Consider the following 22824-nt stretch of genomic DNA (forward strand, 5'->3'; position numbering starts at 1 on the left):
TGCAATGTGTACGGTGCCAGACAAATTACTTTTTTAGCTCATTCCTCTGGAAACAGGAGAAGAATCTGAACTGGATTTCTGTGCAAACCTGGAGCAGGAGCCACAAGCTGCAACCCCAGCCGAGACCCAAGCAGTCAATGGGCTCACTCTTTCCAATCAAGACGGAGACTTGCTCTGGGGATCAGGAATTAGGCAGAAATTGCCTGGACTTTGGAACAAGTCCACTTCGTTTTAAATTAAGCTGTGGCTTGGGGAACATTCTTTTTCAATGGATGTAATGAACCCAAAAGCTGGAAAAGCCTAAATAAGATCCTTGACACAACTCCAGCAAAGCACCACAACCAGAAGCGTTGAAACACCCCGACAAAAGTTGTCGACGGGGGGCGGGGACCGCCCTGCAAAGCCCGGCACCGGCTCAGCCGGGGGCCCCGCGCCCCTCCAGCCACCCCGGCGGCGGGGGGCGCCCCGGGAGCCCCCCGGAGCCCCATCCTCGGGTGGAGCGGCCCCGTCCCGCCCCTGGCCCCCTCCCTCCATCCCTCCCCCGGCGGCGGGGGCGAGGCTGCCCCGCGGGTGACCCTCCCGGCGGCGCCCCCGCCGCATCACACGAGGGGGCAGCGCGGCCGCTCGCTCTGCCCCGGCGCCCGCCTCGCCTCCCTCCTCTCGCCGGCTCGCCGCAGCCCGGGCTCTGTCGAGTCAAAGCGCGGAGGATCAGGTTCCCTGCCTCCGGTATAAAAATCTCGGGAAGAAATCCCCCGGCCGGAGAGAGCGGCGGGGCGTGAGGAGGAGGAGGAAGAGAAGAAGGCGAGCCCGTCCGTGGGGAAGCGAAGGGACGCGCTGCGACACCAGCAGCACCACCACCACCACCAGCAGCTCCGCACCGGGGACACCCGCGGCTCGCCCCTCTCAGCTGCGGGAGAAGAGCCTCTCTCCGCCCCAAGTAAGTAAGCAGGGGCTGGGAGGCGCGACCCCCTCCCGGCTCTGGGGTCTTGCCTCCCAGCACCGCATCGGGTCCCCCCCGGTCCTCGGAGGTGCTGAGGAGAGCGGCCGGTGGTGGTGGTGCTGGTGGTGGGGAACACCTGTGGCCCCACAGGCACCTGCCCTAGATCTGGGGCTGCCCACCAGCAGCCCCGCTCGGGGTGCGGGTGGCCCGGGGTGGCAGGGAGCGGCAAGAGCCGTGGCAGGGGGAGAAGGAGAGGGGTGCTGGTGGTGGTGGGGGACGTGGCACGGCGGGGAAGGGAAAGCAGAGTCTTCGGGCTGATCCGCTTTGTGAGGACGAGAGGGCAGCAGGGACCCCAGGGTGGCGAAACTCCTGCAGGTCTCAGGTGCCCTGTGCCAGGAGTGTCCCGGCTGAGACTCCTGATAAGCGAGGTTAAATTGTACCTTCAGACTGAGCACTTTAACTGATATTTACATATTATACATACATTTATATATTATATGTATATACTTTTTTTTTTTTTTTTTTTTTTTTCCCTGGGACTTAGCTTTCTTGTCTGTACTTTGATGTTGGCGAAACAACTGACTCTAGCAAGTGCTGATTTACTTAAAACTGCTCTTGTCAGTTTATGTCTTGCATTTCCTCTGGAAGGGTGGGTTGGGAGAAAATCTGGGTTAACAATGGTGAAAATACAGTTCTCTCCTATTGAGCATACAGGTTATTCTGCAAATGTGTTGTGGTCTCCAACACTGATGCTTCTAACTCCTTGCCCTCCTTCATCCTCTCCCTTTTAAAAGTAGAGCTTTGCATAGGGAAAAGGTGAACTTTGAAAAGGGAAAAATCAGTTCTTTGGGAGCTCCTCTGCTCCTTTTACATGTTCTAGCTGGCCGTCACACACCTCTCTTCCACACGGCAAGCGATCCGCTTTGGTAGTGAATGTCTGCTGTGCATTAGCTTAGTGAAACTCTGAAGCTGGATTATAAGATGTCAGTCCTAGACTAGCTGGTTCTTAGAAGCATTGTGGAAATGTTTGCAATGTGTTAAGTCCTTCTCTGTGAGATAACCCTGCTGCTATGGATAGCAGTGGGTGCTTTAATTAGATCCTACTTGCTCTAAACGGCTTGTAGTACAGTGGAAGAACTCTTTACCTGTGGCTCATCGACTCTTGAACTCTCTTCTTTCTTTGGTCCCCCTTTGGCCATGATTGTTCTATCCTTCTAGCAAAGTTGAATGTTTTTGTCAAGGAAATGACTAAGTGTGTAACTGTGGTCATATTAGGGAGGTGGAGAGAAGGAACAGAGAGAGAAGGGAAGGGTATGAGAAAAGTCACTAGGAAGAAATACTTGTCCTTAACATTTTCCAGACAGTGGACTTGAGCTGACCTACAAAGCAAAGTTTTTTTTTTTTTTTTTTTTTTTTTTTTTTGTCTATGTATTTCTATCTCTTCCCGGCAAAGAAAAAAGAGCTTTTAAAAATAATGAGGTCTGAAGGGATAAAGGAACCTGCATATCTGTGACAAGAAATATTAATTTGTTATGGTAATAAAAATTTGGAAGTGAATGGATAGGGTATTTCATTGGAGAGGACAAAATGGGGTGAGGGGGGAAGAGGAAAAAAAAAATAGAACAGGAAAAAAAAGCAAACAAACCCTGCTGTGCAATTTAGTAACTTTCTCTAAAGAGAAAGGAAATGGCAAGGTTTAATATACCAGTGTCTCCAGTCTAAGCTAAACACTTTGATGACTTATAATTTACAAGCCTTTGGATGAAATTGAAGGACAGAAACTTACTGACTTTAGCATGCTGCAAAGCAAGCTCTTAGATGGGGAAAAAAAAAAAAAAAGAAGCCAGCAACAAATCTTTCTTTTACAAATGGGTAAGTCTTTGTTTATAGCATAGAAGTTGCATACCAAAAGCAGACTTTTACAATTATCCAGATGTCTATCACCATTATTTGAGATACAGTCTGTAGCTGATACATCCTTGCCAGCAGAAGGTTGGTTTTACTAAAGTAATACAAACCATGACCATGGTGTGATCCCACTGCCATATTCCTGTATACCCATACTGGCACTAAGGAGGATCCTGTACTGATGGATGTTTTGTGTAGATTCATCCTTCTCTTGCTGGTGTGAACGTTGTTCCGTAGCTGCCTTTCAGCGGTCATGGCTCCAGCAAGGTACCTCCCCATCATGTCCTCTGTTTCTTCTTTCTCATACTAGGAACAGATAGTCCTGAATCCCGAGAAAATAATTAAAAATAGGTGTTTTTTTTCTTTTCTTTTCTTTTTTTTTCCTTTTTTCCCAGGAGTTCTGAAAATGCACTCTTTCAACACATACTCTATTGCATTTTGCAGCAGGGAAGATAGGATTATCAAGTGTACCAGTGGGGCACTGAGGCATTAGGGTTGTAATGGGTGTTGCTCATGAAACTCAGTGCTCTGTTCAGACCTCCTCATAACCTATACTCCAACAGTGCTGTTTTCTGTGGGAACTGGTCTTTAACAATGTAAGCTTTGCTTTGATATTTACAACCTCTTGCTGATCAGTGTATCAAAAGCATTTTCATTTAGAGGATTCATTTCAGGACTTTAATTGAGGAAGTCTCTTTGTTTCGAGCTTCTTTATAATAAACTATTTAAAATGCTGTCTTTGAATGAACTAGGTCACTGTAACACACACACACACAGTGATTCTTGTCTGCTTAGGGTAGCCTGCATTTGGTCGACCCATATCCCTGGTGAGCTTGTCCCTGATTTATCCTTCTTGGACTGGTTTGTTCACAGGGAGCTTATGCTGAAAATTCACTGCTGGAGGTCATTCTCCATTCTTGGCATCTCTGGCAGCCTTAAGCTTAAATTGCAGCCTCATTTTCTGTCCAATCAATACCACTCTTATGTCACCGAGTTTCCATGGTGCCCCCAATCTTCTGTCTACATATTGATGTCTGACAGCAGGAATAGCATTCTGTGTCGCTATATATACTTAGTAAACCTGTCAAAACTATTTAGGGTCTGTCTCACTAATTTATATCCATATCCTGATATTATTTGTATCTGTTGAGCTTTGACTGATGGAACTCGCTGCACTAAGGAATCAGCCCCAACAATGCACTCCAGGGATGGCTCAAGGGATGGATGTTTTGAGAAAGGCAAAAAAAGACTTCTAGAGTAGCTGGGGTAGTCTAGAATCCTTTGTGCACAATAGATGCATTTTGAAAACATCCAAGTCTCAATGGCTCCAAGTTAATGCTTTGGAAATCATTATCCATTGTGCTGCTCTGAATGCATAGAGGGTTCTCTCTGATGGAGCCGTGTGGAGGAAAATAGAGAAGTGGGCATTGTCAAATATTCAATGTGCATTTGAGGAGATTTGAGGGAAATCTGAGTCTGTTGTTTCACATCAGCTTTCTTCATCAGAAGCACTGTGGAAAAATGAAATTAAAGGAGTGATCAATGACTTCTGTAATGTGGAAGTTTGCATTTTACTACAAAAACCCACAGAGCATTATAATTGTGTAAGGAATGTGTCTGTGGATTGATACAGCAGCAACCAAGCAAGTTGAGAAAAGGTGTATCTTCCACATGTCATTAACTTCCCAGGGATGGACACCTCAGATAATGTTATTTGTGCTAGCAGTATTACACACTAAATAGAGACAAATAGGGTGTTGTTTTTTTTTAAGTATACTTTGCAAACCTTTGATCTTGTATCAAACCGAGATGGTCATGAGCTGGAGAAACTCTTTAATCCCAATGTCTTTAACATGAACTTGAGCCAGCCCATGAAATAAGAGTTGGCAGCTAGAATGGAGTTTGCTGCTTAAAATTTCATTTGCTCCAAGAGCTGAATCTGTGATTGCAAGTTCATTAATACTTTTCAGACTGTCTTCAGGCTCCAACAGTCTTTTCACTAGTAAAAGAGTACGGACCTCCAAGGCATGAAATGCCCTGTTGAAGGTGATATTTGACATAGTAGTATAAAAGTAATTCACTTTAAGTTCTCAGCAGAGGCCTAGTTTATCAAGGTATAAGGGATTTGTAGGATTTTATCAAACTAGATCAGTATGTCTCACCTTATGTTATTACAAAGAATGGAATCACTGAACTATTTAACATATTTGGCACTACCTCCTGTGGCAGCACCATGATGACTGCTGTTTAGAACTGAATATGAATAGTTGAATGTTGGGAGGGAAGGGGGCATTTTTCTAAGACACTTTTCTAATTTCCTTTCTTGCTTACATGTGTGGGAGTGACTTCTTAAAAAGTGTAGTCCTCTTGCAGTCTGGTTTTTAATGTCTTTCAGACCGCAGGTTGAGAGAACACAGCTGTAGGCAGTTTCATGGGAGATGAGAAGAGGGAATGTGAAAAAGAGCTATATGTATTACTGATGCAATCAGGTGATTCTACCCTTCCACCCCCTCCTCTTCCCAGAAAGTGTCTTGCTTTCCCTGAATAGCACATTCTGGTTTCAGTGTGTATAACCTTATGCTAAGGTTTCCTTATGTTAAGAAAAAAATTATTAAAATGTTAATTTGGTCCCAAGGAGCACCGTGCTTGGTGAGTGCTATTCAATGGCAGGTGCAAGAGAGGGGCACAGGCAGAGCAGAAGAACATTACAGGAGCTGGGAATTTTCTGATAAAAATAGCTTCTGAAAATAAATAGTACTTGAGGCTCCAGTTCATGACTGTTTAGTAAACTCAAGTTCAATTTTAAACTGGTCCTTGCTCCTGTGAGGCCTGCCAGTGCTATTTCAGAGCTCACTGAATATTTCACAGGAGTGGTATAAAAATTGCCCTTCCTCATTTAGTTTCTGTTGAGCTCCCATGTAGCTTGGATCTTGTAGAGCATCCCTTGTTTAGTTGCAGATGATACCATCATTAGATGTCTATGGGGAGGGAAGAGAAAGAAGAGAAATCTCTAATACCACAGTCCAAATTCCTGTTTTGGCACTGGTCTGTAGCTAGCTAATGTTGCACATGAAACTGAATTTTTGTTGTCTCCAAATATTTTTGGAGCAGCTCACTATCTGAACAAGTTCTCCTCCAAGCAGCAGGAGTAAAAACAGATGGAACAACTGTAAGGGAAAAGAGGCTGTGTGTGCTCTTCTTTCCTTCAGCAAGTCTCCCACTACATGCTTGGGATGATGCTCTCAGGTACTGGTGGAGCCAGTCCAGCTGGTGGCGGACACAGGTACAGCACAGGCATGCAGGCTATAAGGTTAAGGAAGCATATTTCTCAGGTTTGAGAGCAAACTCCAAGCCCATTAAGAAAGATAGACCCCTTTACTGTTGTCTTTACCATCTGACTTGCTACCTGCATTAGACTGTTGCCTTAGGTTTTCCCTTGGAATTATAAAGTAATTATAAAGTAAAAAACAGATAATTGTTCTCGGTGGGTATGTTCTAAGATGTGAGGAAATCCCTGTGTGTTGACACAAGCATTTAGGGATATCTGTGGAACTCAGAATGCTCCTGCCTGGTTGCAAACAATGGCCATGAATGAACTGGCTTCTCAAACACAGTTCCATGGAATATCAGGCACAAAACGTGCTTTGTTCTTGGGTTTTGTTTCTCAGAATCCTGGGAACAATGGGATGAGTTTCATGGCCAACTAAAGATGTTCAAACTATTACATTTAAGGATCCTTGTTTCAGCTGGATCACTAGTGAAACAGATTTATTAATTTCTTATTTATTTTTATTTTTTTAAACATTTTAATTTATTTAGCTATACCTTTCACACATCATGTATCTCAAAGTGCTAGAGAGCCCTAATAGTGTAATGAAAATATACGTGCCCTTCTGTAGTCAGCAGCAGAAGGCCCACAGTCTGGAGCATCTTTGCCTCCATGACAGAATTATCTGAAATATGCTTGACACAGCATGTCAGTAGTTCCATATCAAAATCTGTTTTAATTAAAAAAAAAAAAAAAAAAAAGTAGGATTTTACTTTTTTTTTTTTTCTTCTTTCTTGCTTGCATCCTGCAAACAACAATGGGAAGAGTGCTACTTGCTCAAAATACCTAAACTAATATACTAATATATTACTAATACTAATATAGTAATATAATAATTACTAATATATTATACTAATATAATATATACTAATATACTATGATACTCTTGTACTACACTTCATTAGATAGTAAAGGAAAGGTAGCATTGTCTATTGACTTTGAAAATGATACAGGAAGGAGCTTAGATGTAGCATGCGAGAAAGATGGCAACTCTAATACAGTGCTGTCCCTGCAGTGCTATGGCACTACACCTCATAGTCTTCTTTGGGACAACTGAACTTCATCTGCTTCCATACTGAGATGTTTTCCAGCTCACTAAATCATGTTCTTCCTGCTAAATGGAGATGAATACTAATATGGGGACACATTCTCCAGCCATTATTCAGGGAAAGTTGATGCTTCAGCAAGAGCTTTGTCAGAAGATGGATTATAGAATTCAGCCTAAGATTTAGAAAGAGTGGCCATCCCTTTGTTTGGGTAATAAAATCTTAAAAATAAGACCCAAATGCATTATAATGCTGGCAAATGGTTGTGACTGTTCTCACATTCCTTGTGGCAGAATCTTATTGCTTTCATTGAGAGTGTCTTTGGAGTGGTGTATGTATTAGTAAATTAAAGACCAATAAAGTGATTTTTCTGATACTTTATCTTAATTCTGGTAGGACAGTACTTTGTTTCTGTAGTTTGAAAAATAAAAATTACTTGAAAGTAGCCTTTTCTGTATTCCAGGGGTGATTTGCCCTTAGTTTTCTAAAACCCAGTCCTCTATTGTGGAGGCTTGTCTTTCCTTCTGGTGCTGATGAAAGGCCCCTGAGATGCTCTGATTGCTTCCCAGTAGCTCCTGCCACCTGACTGACTGCCTGGTTGGTTGTTTGGATTGCTGCATTCCCTGAGGTCACAAAGATGTTTTTATCTGCACGAGAGTCACTTTCTTTTATTAGAAGCCTGCCTAGGTGCAACTGATATGCAGTAGGGACCAAGTGGTGAAAAGAAACCAATATACTAGCTCTCTCTCAAAGGCCAACAGATTGGATTTTCAGAAATCTTCCAAACACCCTGTGAGTTTTGACTCAGGAACTTCATCACATTTCACTTATTAAATCCTCACTTTTGCTAAGATGTCCCTTCAGCCCATGTTTCTTGCCTGATTTGCATGTTGTCAGATGCTGTTGCTAATCTCTGTAGTTGATGTTTGCTTAAGTGATTATTTGGCAGAAGTGTGTGAGCAGGCGTGTGTGTTTGATTGCCGTTGGCATGGCAGTTAGTTTGATATGGCATTAGCATACTTGCTGCAGGCTGCCTCCTCTTCTAGGCTTTCTCAAGCAACAGAAGATTAGGGGGTGGGGAATGAAACCAAACAACCCCAACCCGCCCTAAGAGATCCAGTTATGGTATGGGCAGTTGGACTAAAGACCTGCAGAACTCACAGGAGCCTGAAGGTTGTTTCCACTTTTCCTGTGGTTAATAATCATCACATGTCCTCCACCAGCAGAGGATTTATAAAGAGCTGCAGGGATTATGGACTGCATAAATAGGAGTAGCTATTTTGAATCTAGTGTTTTAGGAATTGCCCTGCCCTGGCAAAATAGTGTAGGAACTGAGTTTATGGGGTGATAAAGAAGGCAAACTCAAAAGCCCTTTGTGGCTTCTAGCTTTAAATAGGATGCTGAGGTCAGTTTGTGTTTCAGACTCATTGTTTGTCTGCTTGGATTATAGAGGTATGTTTGTCTTTTAAAACCAGTCATCCCAGTCACTTGTAATTTAACTATAATCTTTGTAAATCTTATGCATTAGAACAACTTTATGTGCCATGAGTTATTTCACTGGGAATAGTGGGATTACTTAGACAATGGAAAAAAAGCATATGAAACCTTTGCTGGATCAATGCCTTAATATAGAAGATTAACACAGCTGAAGTGAGTGTTTTATGATACTGTATGTGTTCAGGCTCATACCTTTTATGTGTAGGTGGGGATGACATCTCTTGTGATAAGTTTCAGAGCAATGTGTTTACTGTGGTGTCTTTGTTATCCTCTCTTTAACTGTGAGCTCCTCAAGTATTTTATATTGAAAGTCAAACTATTGGAGAGCTGATGTGAACTTCTGTCCATCAATATTAATAACTGTACTTTTCCAAGGCTTTCTGATGTAAGCTTCTGTCCATCAACATGAATAACTGTGTTTTTTGAAGGCACAGTGTCTGCCAGGCATAACCCATTGCCCAAACCTTTTATCTTACAACCTTCTAGCACTGAAAAGTTTGGACATCATCCTGAGGGCAGGTGGATGCTTCTGTCTGTCCACTAAGAGCAGCCTCTGTTTTCACCTGTGAAAGGAGAAAACTTTTGGACATAACATTTGAGATGGCTTTGTAAAGCTGTCAGAAATCAGTAATGTGGCAAAGTGGGGACCATTTTTCTACCTGTCCCCAGCAATCTGCAGAATTGGTAATGTTTTTGTGATGAAAGAATCCCAACTTTAAAAAGGATAGGAATGAGAGCAAGGAGTTTCACCTTCTTTTCCTCCTACTCATGAGTCTGACCTAGGAAATTATTTTCAGGCTACTTTCAAAAATGGATCCTTATAATCTTCTGCAACTGAGATAATATTTACAAACACATCTGTTTGTGTAGTAGCATAACATGAAAAGTGGTCCTGGCTTTCCTTTGGTTGCTTCTCTGAGCCCAAATGCAGGAAATCTGTGCTGGCTTTCACAAAGGGTGTGTGCTCTTGTGAATGGCTGGAATTTGAATACAGCTATACGAGGAAAAGACTGAAAACCAAGTGTACCATATTACAGCAAGCACTTAGTTCATTTAATTGCTATGTACTATAGTTTGAATTATTTATGACTATACCTACAAGGAAGTATATAACTGAGAACCTCTTTCTTGTGCTAATCACAGCAGTAGGTTGAGTGGATATGTAGACTGAACGCTTTTATACAAGAAAAAAATAATTAGATGTGTAGATGCTTTGCCCCACATCAGAAGTGCCTCTCTGTTTGGAGAAACTTTCCAAACTGTAGGGATGCATCTTTAAAATGTGTTATTTAACTTAAGACTTTCCAATTGCACAATACATACTATAAATGACAAGTTCACTTGTTTCGGTATTGACACTTTCAGCATGTGCAATAAGGCTCTACTTCAAGATAGGACTTTGCCAACTGAGATTTCTCAAGTAGGTGGGAATTTCTCATCTTATTTAAATAGGGAATTCTGAAACAAACAAACAAAAAAAAAACCAGAGCAGGAGAAGTTTGTGAAGTGTAAATTACATGTCTAAGTCAAGAAAAGTTGAAGCTTAAATATTTCACATCAGGACTATCAAAATAGGAATTCTTGATTACTGAATTCAGTAACTGTTCCAAGTCAGTGAAAATATAGTTCATATATGAACATTTGCAGTATTTAATGGGTATCGAGGGAATGAAAACCAGAAATCAAAGCATATATGGGACAGATATGCTATCTACAGCAAGCTTTTCATGATGCCCCATGATGTGCAGCTGATGCTGTTCATTTTGGCATTTTCATGATCACGATTTTTAACAAAAAGAATAGTATAATGTACATCGATAGGCAATGAACTAAAAGCTGAGCATTTTCTGAAACTTATCCTTTCCTAATCAGCTTAAATTTCTTTCAAAGTAGATATTTTAAAATTAGAATATAACTTACATGTAAATTTTAATAGTTTGTAATTATGATTTATAGTTATTTTCATTATAATTACACAATTTAATACAAATGAAATTTTGATTCACTTTTTCCCCAAAGACTTGCACATTTTCTTTTTCAATTGCTCCACAAGACAAAGTGTTTGGGATTTCTTTGTGTTTTTTTTTTTTTCTTCCCATACGATCATAGTTTCTTTTGCAAAACGCATTTTAGCTTTGGTTCAATGTTAGGTTGAGACCCTTAGTGTAGAATATGTATAGTTTTCACTTCCTGATGGTTGTGTGTGATTTTTCTGAAATGAAGGATATTTGTGCTTTTCCTGTTTTGTTTGTTTTCCTTTAAATCTAATTTATATGTCTTCTACTCAGATCTTCTTGCAGTAGCAGAAGTTCCAAGCTGCAGCAGCTGATCCCAGGTAAGCTGCCTGCATTGCAGGGCCCCATCTACTTCTCTAGTTTCCATACTCTGGTTCCCATCCAATCCCAGTTTGCTGTTTTCTTTCTGTTGCAGCAATAAAAACTGTGGAATAGATCTGGATTTTTTTCCTAAGGCATGGGTTATGTCCTGTGAGGAGTAGTAGGCCAATTGCACAAGATATGAAAATGGATGTAAGAGTGTGGGTCACATTGTAGAAAGGGCTTATGTGGACTGTTTAAAACTATTTGCAAGTAGTTTTCATCTTCCATAACTTTAAATGAGCATAGACTTGAAATCTTTCCCCCTAACATAAACCATCCCCATGGACAAAAAACAACTGTTTTTGTTTTGAAGATGTATTTCCATAACTCTCAGTAGCTAAGGTTTTCTTAATCTTAATTACGATTTCCTGTGTATCTGATATCCTTACTTCCATAACACCATCTACGATTTGCTTTAACCTCTCTTCTACTTGAACTGTCTAGTAGGTCATTTTTCATAAATGTTACACATTCTCCTATGTTTCTCATTTTCAGTGGCCTTTTGTGGCCCCGTGTTAAGTTATAAATCAGTAGACTACTTGATTGTTTATTTCTAAGAGTGCTTATAATTCATGTCCTTATCTAGTGGGCACATGTATCTGAAATGTATCCTGACATTCCAGAACTGCATTATAATTGCTGTAGTCAAACTCTTTTCCATATTACAGCTTAAAAATTTAAAAGCTCTTATAAATATTTGTCTACTCTGAAATAATTCTTGAGCTAAGCACAGGGGTATGTCATCTTTTGTCTCAGGGACTTTTTTGATGTTTATAATGTAAGTTAATTCAGCAATCATTGGTATATAGTGGCATGTAAATGTGTATGTATATATATATATATTTTTTTTTTCTTTTCTTTCCACTTAGTTTTGATGCCCATGGTGATTTTTTTTTTATTTTATTTTTCTGGTATTTGTTCAGTTGCCTGGGTTGTTGAGAGGACAAAGGCTTCCATACTATAGACTAATCATTGTTTTCTATGAGTAGTGCAACTTGTTACCTTGGTTTGCATTCCTTCTATCAGATGCTTCAGAAATGCACTTAACAACACTGATTCTAGGCTGATCTTTTGGTCACTACCAGCCAGCCCCCTTCTGTATGAAGAAGTTATTGTTCTTAATATGGGATTCTCAGTTGCTTGACTAATATTTTAAGAGTAACAGGACCTTATCTCTTATCCCATGATTACAAAGGTATCGTAATAGTTTTTTCTTGAAAATCCAAACAATTTATATCTAATAAAGAATCCTCTAAGAATCCTGACTATTCTTCCAGATTAGAGAGGGATGATTTATCCTTGTGAAAAATAGTTTGTAGGGTTTTTATTTCAGGCTAGCAGGTGTACATCTGCCTTTAACGGATTTTTCACAGCTCTAGCTCCTAGTGCTGGAATGCAGTTTAGCACAAGCAAATTTCTCTAGGAGTTTGTTTTATTTTATTTCCCCTAACTCTGTCTGGCAAGTTCTTTGCTTGTATAACCTTAGGTCTTGCATCTCTCTTCCCTGCTTTCAATTGAAATTTGAAGCAGAGGAACCATTTAAATTCTCTGCAATCTCATTTTCTGCCCCCATTGACTTTTTTGCATCTCAGCAGTCTGCAGGACCCACCAGCTCTTCCAGAGTTCTGCTTTCCCATGTGCTTAAAGAATGCCTTATTACTTGTCACTATGTATTTGCTTCCTTGTTCCTCAACCTTGCTCTTGGACCTCTTACTCTCCATTTTACATCTCACCTGTCAAAGTTGTTCTATTAGTTTCCCTTGTGTTGGATTTCCATTTTCTTTCTCTTAAGGATATTTGAGTGAATAAATTCATTCAAAAAGTGCTCCCCTCCTCCCTCTGAGTGACCAGGAGTATCATCAGTGACTGCACTTTGGCATCTTTTCAGAATATCTGTGCTCAGTCCTTGCATACTTTATTAGAGGAAGGCTTGCAGGGAACAGAAGGAAGTGACTCTCAAATGCTGTGCTTGAAGTCTGGTTCTTTTAGGACTGGCAACAACCTCCCAAGCATAATATCCACCATAATAATGTGCTAAGTTAAGATTTCAAAGAATTGTGAGAGAATCCTATATTTGCATACCATGGAAATGTATCGTAACTGTGGCTATTCTCTCTTCCTTTGGAAATCAGTGTGAAAATGTAGCCCAGTTCCTGAGTCAATTATTTTCCATTTTTTGTGACTAACTTTTCTTCTGTAAGCTTCAAGTGAGCTGCCACCATAAGAATTGGTTATACTGACAAGAAATCATTTATTGAAATCATCTTGTTTTCACATTCCCATAAAATGATAATGTCATCGTCATTAGATCACTGTGTATTTTACATCGATTATCTCTGGTCTGAGTTGGAGGCTTGTATTCTACCATGGTAGATCAGAACATGGTAGTTGGAAACACTCTCCTAATGTACCTCCCAGCAACAAAATGCTCATTGTAGAGAGCGTGAGAAGGTAGGTTTATACTTCTGACTCAGACAGTCTTTTTGTTATGTGCTGGGGAGGTGTGTAGAGTGTATAGCTCAAGACTGCACATTTTTTTTTTTTTTTTTTTACTTTTAGAATGACCCTCCCTTAAGCATTTCAGCTAAAGGCTTGATCTAAAGTCTATCAAAGTAACTGTATTAAATATATAGTTACTATATGCATATTTATTTATTTGTAATGTTATATATCAAATAGGCTTATTGTGATTTGGATTGGCTGTATAGCTTGTCATTAATACTTTTTGTTACTGCCTTTTTTTGATTAACACTAAAGCAAACTGTGCTCCAGGAAGCTGTGATACCAGAAATGCAAGCTGATTGTGCTCATGTATATCTAATTTTATGCCCTGATGCTTTCCAGCTGTGGTAAATGGACAACTATTTGAAAACAAGTATGTTGTCAGAGGGGGAATATCCTGTGAAAACCACCCATTTTCCCTGAAGTCTGGCTGTGTTCAATTAATCTGATGCTGACTTAGTCTCCCTGCATCTCCTGGAGAATGCTTTAAATTAAATTCTGTTAGTAACACTCATACTTCTTAAATGTCTTTCATTTAATTCCTAGAATTATCCATATTCTGGGAAAAATTGATGTATCCACCCTCCTAACCCCTTATTTCTATTATGAAAAAATTGAGGTTTTAAGGTTACAGGTACTTTAAGTATATTACCCTTTCAATAATGAATCCCAAAGCAAATCTTTGGCTTTCAAAATGGCAGGCATCTTTAGTTGTATCCTTCATATTGGAGCTACCCCATATGTTCTGTGGTTGTGGTGGTGGGGGCAGAGTTTAGGCACCTCCTGAAGTGCCTTAGAAGACTGTCAGGACAAGCCTCTTCCCCAGCTTGCATCTCTGTCCACAGATGGATTCAGCAATAGTATGTTATCACCAACTAATGTCACAACAAGCAATCTCAGAGCCTCAGTGCATCTTCTTTCTAATTTGGTGCACGCTGGCATCTCTAGCAGAAGTCAATCAACTTACACAAGTACATGCCAAGAGCAGGAAGGGAAGGCTAACTGATTAGGATGGCAGAAATGTGCTGCTGTATTTATCAGGAGTTTTTGGTTTTGCTGCTACTGGAAGAAGACTTAAAGCAATGATTGTTAATCTCAAAGGTCATTTGGGCTTTTTCTTAAATTTGTGTCTTTAGAGAAAAGGATCTCAGAAGGAGATATATAGAGAGAAAAGGGTTATGAACTGGAATGTATGCTGGATGGTGCATACCTACTGTCTTTCTTAATTTTCAGTAAAGCAGTGTGTGCAAGTTAGGTGCATTGCCACTTGTAAGCCCTGTCTCTCAGCATTTCCATATAAGCCTGTTAACTGGATTGGGCTGGGCTTAAGAAAGAGCTCGTTCTTATTCTTGATGAGCTCAAGTGGCTTTTATGCAGGATGCTATGAACGGACACAAGGGCTTAGTGCTGCTTGTCACCATGTGACTCTAAATGCATTACCGCTTTTGCTGGGGCGCACAAAGTATCAGCAGGAGCAGAAGCTAAGTGAGGTTAGAGTTAACCTGCTGCTTCTCCTGATGATGCTTTTAAATCATTTGCCTGTGCTGCTGCTGAACATGGCAAATGAAAAAGCCCACAAGGTGATGACAAGTAGCTTCTGTTTTAAAGTAAATTGTTGTTTAGGTTGAATGTGGAGGAAAACGAGTCTACATTTAATGGTACTCCACTGTGCATAGGCTTTGGGAGTTAAATAACTTGACCTTTCTTAATAGCACACCTGTGTTTGACATTCTGCTGCTGTTGCTGCTGGACCAGGCTGCACAATTAGGGGATTTAGTGGGGGAGGGAAGAGAATAATTTAGTGTCCTGGCCAGAGCTGGGTGGAAACACTTTTGACAGAAAAAACAAAAGACTGCTGGCCTGGTGCAGGAGTGAGCCTTAAGCTTTGTACAGTGTGTCCATGGGACCTGACGACTCTGTTAGCATGGCGGTGTCATATCAGCACACTGGTAATGCTCGTGTACCCTGCTGGCCCAGCGCTACCCCTGGCTCAAGGAGAATTCATTACTCTGTCTTAAGGGCTGCTTTTCAATACGTGTGTTTTACAGGCAGTGTGCAGCTCCGTGAGGTCCCAGAATAGTGGCCATTGATCTAATTCTCCTTTTTCCCTGTTTGCCTGAGGGAACAGAAGGTACACTTGTAGAACTTGCAAATCACAGCAACAGAGGTCACAAGCGCAGTAAAAGTCAAAATGATCTTGACAAATTGGACAGATCCACTGAAATTGAAAGAGTTCTTCTCAGAGAAATGAAACATGCCATCCTTTGGGGTAAATAAAATGCACTCGTATAAAATTTGGAAACAAAGTTGTTGCATAGCAGGAGAAGGTCTGACAGCAGTTACTGCAGGCTGTAGAGGATGCTGAGCATTCACCACTAACCCATTTATCCCTGGAAAGCTGAGCTCTGGTACTGGTTTTTATTGGTCCCTGATAACTTTGTTGCACATGGACTAATTTAGCAACTGGGTGCTTTCAGACATGACAAGTTTTGGCCTGAAAACTTGCATCTTCAAGTGAGAATTAAGTCTGTAGTGGCTGGAATGTGTGTGACGTTTGGTACTACATCAGCATCTGTCCCTTTTGAAGTTTTTTTTTTTTTAAAGCAGAGATATCTCCTAGTATTTGTGTTTGGCATTTGTGATTCCTGTGACATCTACCCTAACTATCACAACAGATGGTACCAAAGAAAGGACTGTGCAAGCAGAGAGATAAAAGGCACTCTAAGCTCGAGGACAGAAAACTTCCACGATGTGCCCTGACAAAACCAAGGCAGGACATCCTGAGGAGCTCCCCAGCCTAATGTTCATTGTAAAACCACTGGACAACTGTGCTTGGGCTGGGATGGAGGGCTCTTGCACTGCAGGGGCAGAGGATGGTGCAGGAAGCCATTAAGAAATCTTGGTCATGCATTGGTAGGGAGTACAGCTGTGACATAGATAACTGGGGTGGCAATGCATCGTTTCTTCTCTTCCTTTTTTTCCTCCATGCAGCTAGGACAGGACTGTGAATGCAGAGGTGCTGTGGGGTAAGACACACAGTTTTGTGGAAGTCCAGAGCAAGACAAGTGAAATGGTGCAGATATAATGTGATATGAGTTTATGGGGTTGTGTGTGGGAAGGCTACATTTCACTTATCTGCATGCATCTTGATGTAACTAATAGCATTTAATACTTTTTTGTTTGTTTCATTTTTCTTCTTTTATATACGTGTATATTTTATATACATATACATTTCTTCTTTCCCATTTTTAAGGGAAAAGAAATCATACTCATATGTGAAGAGTCTTACTGGGAACCAGGAATAGCACAGGGCAGTTTGCATTGTCATAAACAGTTTATTTCTGACTGAATAATCTGTTGCTGAGATAGAGTGGGCCTGTTTGTAAGCAGGTGTGTGTGATCAGGGTTCCATGGAAATCTATCTTTGTGTCATACTATCCATTTCAGAGATTTCAGGAGCTTTTTAAAAGCTTCATGTGATCTGGGCTGATAACAAATAGGGCTAAAAAGGCAAGAAGTGGAAATATATCTTATGCTCCCTGGGATGTAAGGACAAGTGGGTGCTGGAGTATCAGACAGCAAGGGAAATCAGAAGCAGAGCTCCTTCAGTAATGATGCTCCAGAAAGATGAGGAGCTGGCAGGTCTGATGGCAGATGGTTTGCAGACTATTTGAGAAGGCTGATATTATGGTGCTCCTCAGAAGTCTGGGTGTTAAATAGCATCTCTTTCCAATTTTCCCAGTCACACAACTACATAAGATAAAAGCTTCATCGAGCTGCTAGGCCTTGGACTGTTTTTGCAGGATCCAGCCAAGCCGTTGTGAGAGGGGTTAATTCACACCATCAGCGCAGAAGACAAAATGGATCTTTGAAACAAATGTGTTGGGGGGGTGGTGGGGGTAAACCCATCAGTCATGTGAATACTGCTTTACAGTAATTCACAACTGCAGCTTTTTTTTCTTAAGCAAAGGGCTGGCCGAGTCTGATCAATCCCCTGGCTCTCAAATGGTTCTCAGCAGGCAGTAGCTCACTCCTTGTGGGTTTGTATGTACATGAAAGCCCACTTTATATTAACTCTGTGGAATAGTATTTTTTTTTCTTCTCTAAACCCCTTAGCGCTAATTCAGAGTAATTATACTCATTGAATACAGTACTGACAGCCCCACTCCTCCCCCTTTCCTGTCAAGATATTGGCCTAAAAATCACTAGATGAAGAAAATCCAAAACAATGATGGGATCCTTTGTTCTGGTCTTCTACATAGGTTTTTATTATTTAAATGCAACCCGTTGGTCACACTTCCAAGTATTTTTCTTTAAAAATGAAGACTGAAATAAAAATATTATTTTATTCTTTTAAACATTAATGAAGAATTAGACTTTATGCTGTAAGGAAAATGCTAAATGTTGCAAAACTCATTACTAACTGAGCACTGGCATTGTTATTAACAGCCTGAGGCTGCTGAAGTCCTCAATCTACCTTTTTGGAAATGGGGAGAGTTGCCAGGGAAGGGCAGGGAGCCTTTTTCGACCTGTTCCTTCCTATGCCTATGTCTGTGTCTCAGGGATAGGTGACATTTTCCCTGTTGTGTTTTCAGGGCTGAAAATAAAGATGCAGGTGTCCTAGCCCTGTGTGATCTGGTCCTTTCTAGGTCTGAATGAATGAATGAAAGTCACATAGTGGAAAATGTCTGGAAAGCAGTGACTAAAAATGATTTCTAGGGGTCATAGGAGGTAGGCATGGCCATGTGAGTTCTGAATGTAGTGCTCTGGAGAAATGTCTAAAAATGATTCTTAGGCATATACATGAGATGGCCAGAGTAAGGAGACATTGCTGTTGAAAGACACCAGAATAACGCATTTTGAATCAGTGTCAACATTTTCAAAAGGAAAAGAAATGAAAAGGGGGGGGGGGGGGGGGGGGGGGGGGGGGGGAAGCTCTCCAACAACCTAATAGTTGGAATAAGTTTGCTTGGTGGCTTAAAGAGCTTAATCCATCTGACGGACTCGAGAAGGACAGATAACCACATTATAAATATGTTTTAAGGAAGAAAAATAACAAGTTAGAAGGCCTCTAACTTACAGGAGAAAGCCATGATAGGAAAAAATAAATTAAAAACTAATTTTCAGTTTTACAGGGTAGATGATGGGGATGCAGGATGATAATTTCACGAAAGCTTTCATGGAAGGCGGTGGATCCCTCATTTTATGAAAAGTAGGCAGCAAATGCGGGTCATGGATTCCAGAAGATTGGCATAAGGAACTAATTTGGGGCTTTTGCCCAAGAATACCTATTTTGACTTGACAGGAGAGTTTTTCTGCATGTGCTCAGAGATGAGATGTGGGCAGGTCAACAGAACAGAAGTCTGTTTTAAAAGATGGCAAATGTGACACGCTTCATCAAATAATGGAGTTTTAATTTTAACTGTAATACATGAATATTGCAATTTAGGTGCCAATTTACTTCATATACAGGCTGTAACATGTTTTAAGTAACAACTAATGTGTTGCCTTTTATCATATCAAATTGTAACTCAATTGCTGTAGATGTAGAATACAGTCAAACATAATGTCAAAACCAAAGCGAATGGGGAAACGTACATTTTAAAACCAGAAGGGCCATGATTAGAGGGCATTTACCATCAAAAGATGGAGTTGTGTTCTCCTTTTATTTTTATTATTATTTCTTTTTATCCCCTTTCTTACCCTGCCTTATTTATAGCCCTTATTTCTGAAGGTTTGGTCCTTCAGCACAAATGTTTTTTATCCAAGCATTGTCTTGCTATTCTTTGGACTTTCTGTAAATTAAGCCTGTTCTGTAAATAAAGCAATGAAGGCATGCATCTAAGGTGAAATAGATCTGTCTACATAAAGGTCTACCTCTTTAGAATGAAACAAACAAAATCAAATGAATTCAGAGAAGAGTATCTTTGCCAGTGGCTGTGCTATTAGTTACCTACTCTTTACTTGGGGAATGAGCAAGGTGTGCAGGGGTAAATAGATCCTCTGGGCTTTGCAAGACTCAGGAAAGCGAGAAGGAAGGTTTCAGCTTTATTGGCTTCCTTTGCTGATGGGAGTGTGGAACTTTTATTTATATAATTGTACTCATGTGGATAAGCAAGTTTTGTTTCCAGAGTTGGAAGAAATGGTGGCTTTCCTCTCACTGAGAAGAATAAAAGAGTTTAGTAGCTTTGAAGTCTAGTTCAATTCAAAAACCAACAATAGTTATAATAAATTGTTGGCTTTATTTAGGAAGCTTTTGAAAGATCAAATCCCAAAAAAGGTTTTCCCAAATGGGGAAAAACCTGCTCATTTCTTTCCCATAGAATACTGCATTGTTCTACAAAGTACACTTCTTTGAATTGGATTTTCATGTGTAATACAACTTGGGTGGGGAGGACACATGGCAAAAAGCAGGTAAACCTGTGATGTGGAGAGCGGTTATAGCTTGCATCAGTTCCCCAATCTCTGAGCAGCCTCTGTTCTCATTTCTTCTACTTTGCTTTGTGTACAGGTCATGCTTCCCCAGTAACCACTAGGACCCCATTACCTTTTCTTTTTTTCTATGTGATTAACATTTCCTAATTTAACAATGGTATCTATGTGGTGTAACCATCTGGAGATACTCAATCTGAAAAGGGCTGAAACTCAAGGCTGAAAACTTCGGCAAAGTGCAGGCACATCTATCCCATGTTGCTCCTGTGGAGCAGAGGGAGAATCATTCTGGATTTCCATTGCAGTTTAGATATTTCTTCTCTGGCTTTGTGCAGGTAGCTCTCTGCTACAGTCTTTTCAACAACTTCCATAGGTTAGGCAAGAACGTTGATTTTGAACTTTCTTTTGTATATAGTTGCCTTGATAGCAAACCTCCAAGCACAAGCGAGAACTTTGATTAAATGACACAGACGATAAGTATTACCAGAGCCAGATAATTTCAGGTAGGCAGACATCTTGATGAGATTAGAAGGGCAGCAGTAGATACAACAAACAGAGGCATATACCTTATGAGCTATCCTGATTAGCTCCTAATCCTTAAACAGACTTGATTGAACTCTGGCTGGCTGAATTGTTCTCTCTTGGGACACTGTTTCTGAATTTGTATAGCTGACACAGAAGATTCATCCGTACTACCTTTTGGGTAATTGTAAGCTGCCAAGGCTGGCAGTTCAAACCCTAGAGCAGGCAAAACTGGGAACAGCAGCCAGAGCCGGTGCTCCCACGGAACAGATGGTGACCCAGAAAGCTGTATGCTCAGCATTAAGTACTTAATGACATGCAGGTGTCCTTCATGGTTTGGAGCACTGAAGTTTTTAAATTTACTGTAGGAAGTTGGTTACTTTGAAGACCAAATGAGGCTTCCCACCTCTGTGGAGCCATTTGTGGTGCAATTTACTGCTGCCAAAATCTGTCTGCTTAACAAACAGATGTGCGGCACAGAACTGACCTGAACTTCCCTACAGTGGGATTTAAGGATGGATCAGAGATATCTTCACTGAAGACAATTCAAAGCCTTAGCCTGAGGCCACCAGAATGAAGAATCATTTAGGCAGTAATTTAACACTAAGATGTTACTGTTATCTGTTCTTATGGTAAAACACGTTATTTTAGACCAGAACCTAGTGGTTGCTCTGCATTCATGAAATGGCATTATCCTACTAACTTTTGCTATGTCTTGAATGAGTAGTAATTTAGGAAGACTAGAAACACCTTTGCATAGAGACCTTTCTTGCTGCTTGTCTCTTCAGAAAATTGGTTTTCAAAGAGACAGGCCCATGGCATTAGGGAGAGAAGAATAGGTAATGCTTCAGGCCAGAGGAGTGGGGAGAAGAGGCAAAAAAGTCAGGACATCTATATATTTCCTTATTTCTAAAGAGACTAGGAGTATACTGAGTTGTTGTTTCTATTTCTTTAGTAGTGGTGATTTTTACATTGAGCCAAGTGGCTCCAGCAGATTTTGTCTGTGCTGTCAGTGGAGGCACAGCTAAAGTGAGCTTTTCTCCTTATGTGCTTGAACTACCTTGCCTGGTGGCTCTAGCTACAGCTAGGGTATGAGCCACCATAGAGAGTAATACTGATTATCAAGAAGCTGAAGCTTAAATATTAACTCTATGTCTGAGCTCACTGGTCAGTAAAGGTGCTAATGCCACTTCAAGGAAGCTTGGAATCTTGTTCGCTGGATTAACAGTGAATAAAGTTTAGTGATCCCCATCTCTTGGGAGATACCTTTTTATTTTAATAGTGTCTTTTTTTTTTTTTTTTTTTTTTTTTCTCTTTAAAGGAGTTGAGGGAATGAAAGGAATCATGCCCGACTAGCTTTAGGAAGGAGGAAAAAGATCTCATGGTTCAGAATGGTAATCGCTCTGCAAGGGGCAACTATTTCCAGGAGTTATTTCTTAATCTCCAGGTAGACTCTCTTCTGAGTAGGACTTAACTGGTTAACTGGTGATCTTTGGGCTGGCAGAACTACACTATCATTTCTCTATCAGGAAGACATTCTTAGGTAATAATTTGCATCTTACTGAGGGCTGCCTGTTATAGCTTTTCTTCCCATAAGCATCCTGAATTGTCCTGTTGGCTTCTACGCAATTTTTGGTATGCTTGAGATGAATTTTGACAGGTTATTCTGGGAAGTCATTAATGGTATGAATATCCCAGTATAATCTAGGATTCTCTTATCTAATACCTCTTGTAAAAGATTCTAGTTTTAGAGAATTGTTTGCTGCTGCTTCTTGCCTTTCTTCTGTTATGCTTCTCCCCCACCTGCCAGGATGGTGCAGATAAATAGGCTTTTTGGAGCTGTTACATCTCAGGCTTTCCTTTCTCTCCCTTTTCCTTTCTTTCTGTTGCTGGCATCAACAAGCTCCCTCCTTGACCTCTGTAGGCCAGCATTCAGTAGGACATCTTTCCTTTGTCTGATGTTGGGATACATGGTGTTATTAAACTTTTTTTTTTTTTTTTTTTTTAATATGCATCTGTTCAAGACCCCTGAAAGAAGGAGCTATTCGCCAATGTTGTTGTAGTGAGGATGTGAAAAATGTAGAAGCTAGAGGAATATGCCAGAAAATCTCTGCTATATCTAAGTGAATAAGCTATTGCATCTTATGTACATCTGATCTCTAGTGCTAAAAATTGCCTTGATATTTGCATAGGGGGTAAAATACATACAACATAGGAGATGTGATTAAGGAAACTTCAACACTACAAACACAGCTTTGTAATTTCATTTTT

At 40.6% G+C, this 22824-nt stretch overlaps 1 protein-coding gene across 1 annotated transcript in view; it reads left to right on the plus strand.

Moving 5' to 3' along the window:
* The first annotated feature begins 624 nt into the window (after positions 1 to 624).
* Positions 625 to 22824, plus strand: part of PTN (pleiotrophin) — a 70245-nt gene continuing 48045 nt past the window's right edge. Inside the window, exon 1 of the mRNA XM_032203512.1 lies at positions 625 to 937. The gene's annotated coding sequence lies outside the window, so the exon portion shown is untranslated. The remainder of the gene's footprint in view (positions 938 to 22824) is intronic.

Source organism: Aythya fuligula, chromosome 1 (assembly GCF_009819795.1).
Source record: "Aythya fuligula isolate bAytFul2 chromosome 1, bAytFul2.pri, whole genome shotgun sequence".
In the NCBI taxonomy this organism is placed as follows: Eukaryota; Metazoa; Chordata; class Aves; order Anseriformes; family Anatidae; genus Aythya; species Aythya fuligula.